The 6,272-nt window shown below is 40.9% G+C and overlaps 1 protein-coding gene across 1 annotated transcript in view; it reads right to left on the reverse strand.

Annotated features, from left to right (window-relative positions):
- Positions 1-6,272, reverse strand: part of TNRC6A (trinucleotide repeat containing 6A) — an 86,672-nt gene that overhangs the window by 27,271 nt on the left and 53,129 nt on the right. The gene's annotated exons all lie outside the window — the stretch shown is intronic.

Genomic DNA, 6,272 nt, shown 5'->3' on the forward strand with positions numbered 1-6,272 from the left:
CTCTTTCCATAGCTTTTTCTGACAATCAGCACTATGCCAGTTTACTTTGGCATTTAAGCTTTACTAAAAAAAAGTATTTAAGTACCAAAAAAAGATGTCTTACTCCAACAGGAAACAGAAGTGTTAGGCACAGAAAGCTGCGATGGTCTCGCACAAGGACGTACAGAACACATCGTTTAGACTTGCCTGCTTTATCAGCCCTAACATCCAAAGGGGAACACATGGGCACGAACACACAGATGCCTGTAAGCCAGCCTGCTGCCAGCAGGAAAAGCTGATAGCACAGGAATGCTGTGCACAGCTGGGCAGGATGGTGCTGGCGTTGATAAAATGCCAAATGTGCCAACTGCAACTCCACATTATCTCTTGGTTTTGCCAGCACGGCCACTTCAAGGTATGATGAAGGTCAAATAATTTGCAGAGGTCAACTGTGAACGAACACACCAAACTTGGATGCTGCATAAAGGGAAATCCACAACATCCTCAACCCAACACCACTGCAAACAGGACAAATGCCAACGCAGTAGGAACAGGGGTTTCCAGGTGGAGGTAACTGGTCAGTAAATCAGGCTCAACAGAGAGTAAGGCATGCTGAGAGCTTGTGCTGCTGCCACTCACGCCAACCATTGTAACAGGTCAGCTGTACTTCCAACCCCTTACACCACTAATATGCTAATGTACTCTTTACATTTCCTGGATGAGATATCCATAAAACATGTTTACATTTGCTGTGGAACTTGCCAGGATAACTCAAGACCCAATAGCGACCTCCCTCAGCACTGACCTACCTGAGGGTCAAGTCACCATCTCTACTCAGAGCTCCGCTACACGAAGCTGGCAGTTTGAGAAGTTACTGAAAGGGGTTTAATCTGTGCAGCATTCCTGATGCTAACAGCAAGGCCACTGCTTGGTAGCACAACTCCCCTGGCAACAAACATCTGAAGAGGCTCCCACTGGCTCCAGGTTCCTGCTTCCTCAGCAACACAACCCCTCAGGCCTGGCCAGCCAACGGGGAAAAGGGACCAGGTGAAGGACTCACCAACACAGTGTCTCACTGAGATCTGATGAGGGAAGAGTTCAGGATGCAGCTCCATGAAACTACTTCAATGGCACCTCTACGGTGGTTACAGACCCTGGCAGAGAAGGGAACCTGTCTGCTGGGGATGAGGGAAACTAGGGCAGGCCCTGCTGCTGGGGACCAGCACGGCCTCTCACTCTGCTCCACTAGCTGAAGCAGTGCCCCAGGACAAGTCAGGTTTTGGTTACTGTATGCCTGCATTTATTTTCAAGAACAGTTTTTTGCACACTGGCAGCATCTAAACACATGACTTGTGGGTTAAGAGCAGCACCTTTACACCTCTTCCCTGCTGTGTGCCACTAACAACTCCCTGGCATGTCAGCAGCAGCGATACTGACACTACAAGACTCAAAATGTCTTTTTCTGGGGCTTTTAATTTTTGTTTTGTTTAGTTAAAAGACCATTTTATCATTCAATTTCAGGAACACATAATATAAACAAATAAATGAAAACAAACTCCTCAAAGTTTTGCTTCTAGAATCAGTTTGAAAACTCTCAATGCTACCTATGATGATGTATTTTTAAAATTTCTACTATAATACATAGTTATGTATTTTTAAAAACACAAACACGAAGGCGTACAGAATAAAGCACCATCTAAGAATCAGCAGTTGAGCTGTGTTTTAATGGAATATTATCTTGAGGCTCCTTAAGAAAAGTAGAAAAGGAGAGCTCCTTGTTTCACAGGTGGGCAGGGAGGCCTCTGGCAGCAGCTGGTGGGGAGCAGAGTCCACCTCCGGCCAACCCCAGCTACCAAGCTCAACCAGAGCTCTCCATTTTCACAGCTGACTGGAGAAGGACAGAACTAGGGAGAGGAACGGCCCAGACGTAAGTCAATTTAATGGACAGAGCATGGGGAATAGAAGGTATTCAAAAGCTATTACAGAAATTGGCAAGTTGATAAAAAAAAATCACCCATGCCGTATCAGATTCCATCAACTGAAGATGTTACCCATGCTAAAAAAGGAGGTAACTCAGAGCAGACTCCTTGCACAACATTTTGATGCATACAATGCAACAATAGATTATAATCAAAACTGAATTCCACAGAAAACAAAACTATTTCCGTTTATTCCTTTTCAAATTTCCTGGTTTAAAAAGAATTAAAATAACGGAAAATGACTCAGTCTTTGGGGGGATGTTTTAGCAAATCGCCAAAAATCAGTTAACAAAATTAATGCCTAAGCACTCAGAACTGTTCTGTGGTCTAGGTACTACAACAAGCTTTGAAATAAAAATTATCCACATACCACAATCTAAAAACTACTGCCCAAATCTTGACCTTCTGATTTATCAATATGCCTCCTGCTGCAGCTGGTTCACACCAAATACCCTTTAGAGCTTAAAGCTCAGTTCAGCCTACACCTGAGCTGTGCTGACAGTGACACACAGAACACAACCCTTCTTGCAGCCAGTGTGTCATTATCAAGCCACAAAGCAGTTGTTCAGCAATGGCACCACGCAGGGACACACACACAGATCCTTCAGTCTGTTGCACCCTGTATTTAAGCTTTCTTTTTTTTTTTTTTACTGACAGCTGAAGTGGAAAGCACACCTCGCTGGAAGAGATCTTTAATCCAACACAGAACACTCCATAACATGGTCAACGAGATTCACTTTTCCTGCACTACTGCCTCCATCCACATACAACTACTACTCTCAGATCAGTACAAACATTTTTGTGTGACACTTTGTAAGACACGCAGAGCAGCAGCAGCGTGCTTAGGGCAGCACTGCAAGGCAGCAACATTCATACTTTACTTTCCTAATTAAAGCTACCTTAAGACAAAGTGCATTTTATCACAGAATCCAATGGACTCGCAGGTAATCGAATCACTTTCGACTATTAAAAAAGCCAACAAATAAACAAGCTCCTCTCTGCCAGGCAAGCCCCTTAGCTACGACATGTGCAAAGCTTCACAAACAGCTTAAGAAAATTATACTTCTCATATATTCTATGCATTCATTTCCGTAGCAAATATGGAAAGTCCTTCTACTATGATCAGCAAACTAAATAGCAATCTACCAGATAATAGGCTTATCCTAAAGAACATACAGAGTTTACATTTGTATGCTAATTTCAAACTGAAATGAATCTGAAGTGCAACAGAATTTCCTTGTTTTCGCTTCCCTAAGTACCACAGAACAAGTTTTATGCTATACAATTTACCCAGTACAACACTTTTGGGTCCACAACTTCTCAGAAAATGAAATAACACATTAATATTCCAATATGGCTACTATAAATTCCAACATCCCCTAATTATTATCTTAACATTTAAAATTGTTATGAACAAGTTGCTTGCTTAATAGAAGTTTGTTCTGCACACCAGTATTTTATTTTGAATCATATTAAGGCAAAAAATATTTACAGACTTACAGTCTATCACAGTTAATTTACTTGACTAGCACTAGCAAGTTTACAGAAACGAATATTAAAAATGACAGATTTTCATAAAAAACAAACCTGCTGAAAACCCACAAAGCAGGGGATGGTGAAGTTACAGTTTACAGAGAGATTCCAAAGAAAGACGCTTCCAACTTGTGTTGCTTTCCCACTCTGCAGATTTCATTAGAAAATGGAGGAGAAGCATGGTGTCATTTTACTGCTCCAGGAGCTGCCTGCCAACTCCTCCTGGAGCAGGGGCCCAGGGACTTCAGCTCCCTCTCCAATAAAAAAATGGCAGCTGTTTGAATAACTTTAATGCAGATGGAAAACAGTTTCTCACTCGCACAAAATCAGCGTACAAAGATCAAATCGTCTACTAAACCACACAAAGAACAGCACCAAGCTGTCATGTAAATGTTTCTTCTTGCTGCTGCTGAAGCTGACCGCTTAAAAATGTATTGTGCTGCTCCCTGCCTGTGTGTCGTGCCCCAAAGAGTTGTCAGTGCTGGAATGCTGAAGGGCAAACAGAGGAAGTCTGGCTTTCAAGCTGACACACGTAAGATGTAGTGCTAGAATTTTCGTTGTGGAAAAATGGCCGCAGCTGTAAGCTCAGCTAGCTGATCTGGAAAATATCTAACTGTTTGCCAATTCGTTAACCCCTGCAGGTCCACACAAAGGTAAGCTGTGTGCCATTCCTGAGCAACTTTAGAGCCAGCACTTCTTGCTCTGCTCATTTTGGCAATTTGCTTTAAATACTGAAAAGCTAACGTAACAATTTTTCCAATCAGGAAAAGCACAGTTAGGCAAGTGAAAAAAGAAACACAACAAAACACAGAAGAGTTAGTGTATTCAGGCAATTTTGCTTCGCAGAGAAGAAAACGAGTAAGAAGTTTCCAAGGTGGGAAATATGAGTCAAAGATTTCAATTCCACACCCAGCTATTTTTAAAGGCACTTTCCGTTTCAGTGGTTGATTCAAAGTTTATTCTGTTCTGCAATAAAAGTAGTACTTTGTGCCTCTGCCTTCTTCGGAGCAGAGGAACTCAGAACTGAAGACCGACAGATGTTTTCAGCTCTAGCTTGTGCTGTTTTGTAAAGCACAAAAGCACTGGGAACAACTGACACTGGCACCAACACCAACATCACTGTTCACATTTCATAAATTACTTCACAAGGGTTTTATGCACATTTATGCACATTTATGTACATTAGAGCGTGTGCAAAAAGGTATTTCATCTCACAGTGAAGTCTCATTCTGCAGAACTGCGCCCCAATTACTGACATGAGCACATACAGCAGAACTCAAACACTCTGAAATCACATTTACTTTGGAGTTTGGCTTGTCATTTCCTACTCATGGCCACTGCACGGTTTGCAAAGGTCTGTTTTTAGGGGAAATTCAGGGTAAATGCATCAATTTGCCCGTCTTTAATAGAACTGACATTAAACACAGAAAAAGTATGTATTCTGCCAAGCTGGAAGGAATACCACAACAACTGATAACTCTCCACTATTCTTGACAAGTAAGGACTTGCAAATTATACTTTTATTTCCTAAAATATCTGGCACAAGAGCACTTGGAGGGCACTTGTCGATGTACAAATACTCCAGCTGCTGCACAAAGAGAGAAACCTTCTACTTTGCAACTAAATAATTCATTCATCTAACTCCCATGAACTGCCTCTTCCCTTTTTTAACAAAACCAGATGTATAAAACTAGACAGGTTAGAATATCTGAAATCCACAGGAATGACACACATGCGTTTTTAATGGCAATACTAGAGTATTAAAACGTTACTTGTACCAGAAACATTTATATTAGCATAATCTTCACAATTTCCATTCCTGGTCCTGATCAGGAAAAGCAAATCAGCACTAGTAGCCTCCTAAAAAGGCAGTCTTACAATTTCACACAGACACTGGTAGCTACTTCAGCAGAACAGCAGTTTCTACCTTAGCTCATACAACATTTTGAAGCCATCCAAACAATGCTTAAAAAGAAGAAATGACCTCCCTATACACTGTAACCTCCCTCACCACTTAACCAGCTACTTTTCTGAAAGAAGAAACATAATTCTGAATTATTTAGAGATCCTATACTCCTGTATTTTATCTTCAGCTCATGCACAGAATAAATTATTTAAGACATTAACGTGATGGAAACTTTGAAACTAATGAAACATTAATTTGCATCCTGAATACAAGTAGGCAAAACTGTTGAAACAATAAAGAGCTATGTGCAACACAAGCAACAAATTTTGTTCCTGTGGCAAATGCTGCAACAAGTTGTGGATCTGAATCCCATGACTGTCCTTTAGAAGGTGCCAGCTGGCGTGTCTTTGACAACTCCCAATTCCTGCTAAACTTCCTGAAATATAATTTTAATAATAATGTAATGCTGAAGCTGGAGCTTAACACTTCCATCAGTAAACATTAGGCCTCCAAGAAGAAAATAAAATTTAAAAAAATTAAAAATTGTAAGAAAAGTATTTACTCTCTCCTTCAAAAGCAAGGTATTTTCTTTCAATTTGAAGAGTACCGGCAGGCAGCCCACTGAGCAGAATTACTGCTCCCGTCTTCATGCTATTTTCAGCCTTTAGCCTTTGCAGGCTAGTCCCTGATGTGACACATGAATGCCAGTGCAGCATAAGGACACAGGTCAAATGTTCATTCAAAATGGGTATTATTTACAGCAAAATGCTTTAGCATTCTCTGTCTTCACTATATTTTCAGATACATTTTATTATTTCAGATAGAAACATTTTCACAATTCTTTAAATCTGGTATATTGTCTCAGGAGCCTTACA

Source organism: Chaetura pelagica, unplaced genomic scaffold (assembly GCF_000747805.2).
Source record: "Chaetura pelagica isolate M959 unplaced genomic scaffold, ChaPel_1.0 scaffold438, whole genome shotgun sequence".
In the NCBI taxonomy this organism is placed as follows: Eukaryota; Metazoa; Chordata; class Aves; order Apodiformes; family Apodidae; genus Chaetura; species Chaetura pelagica.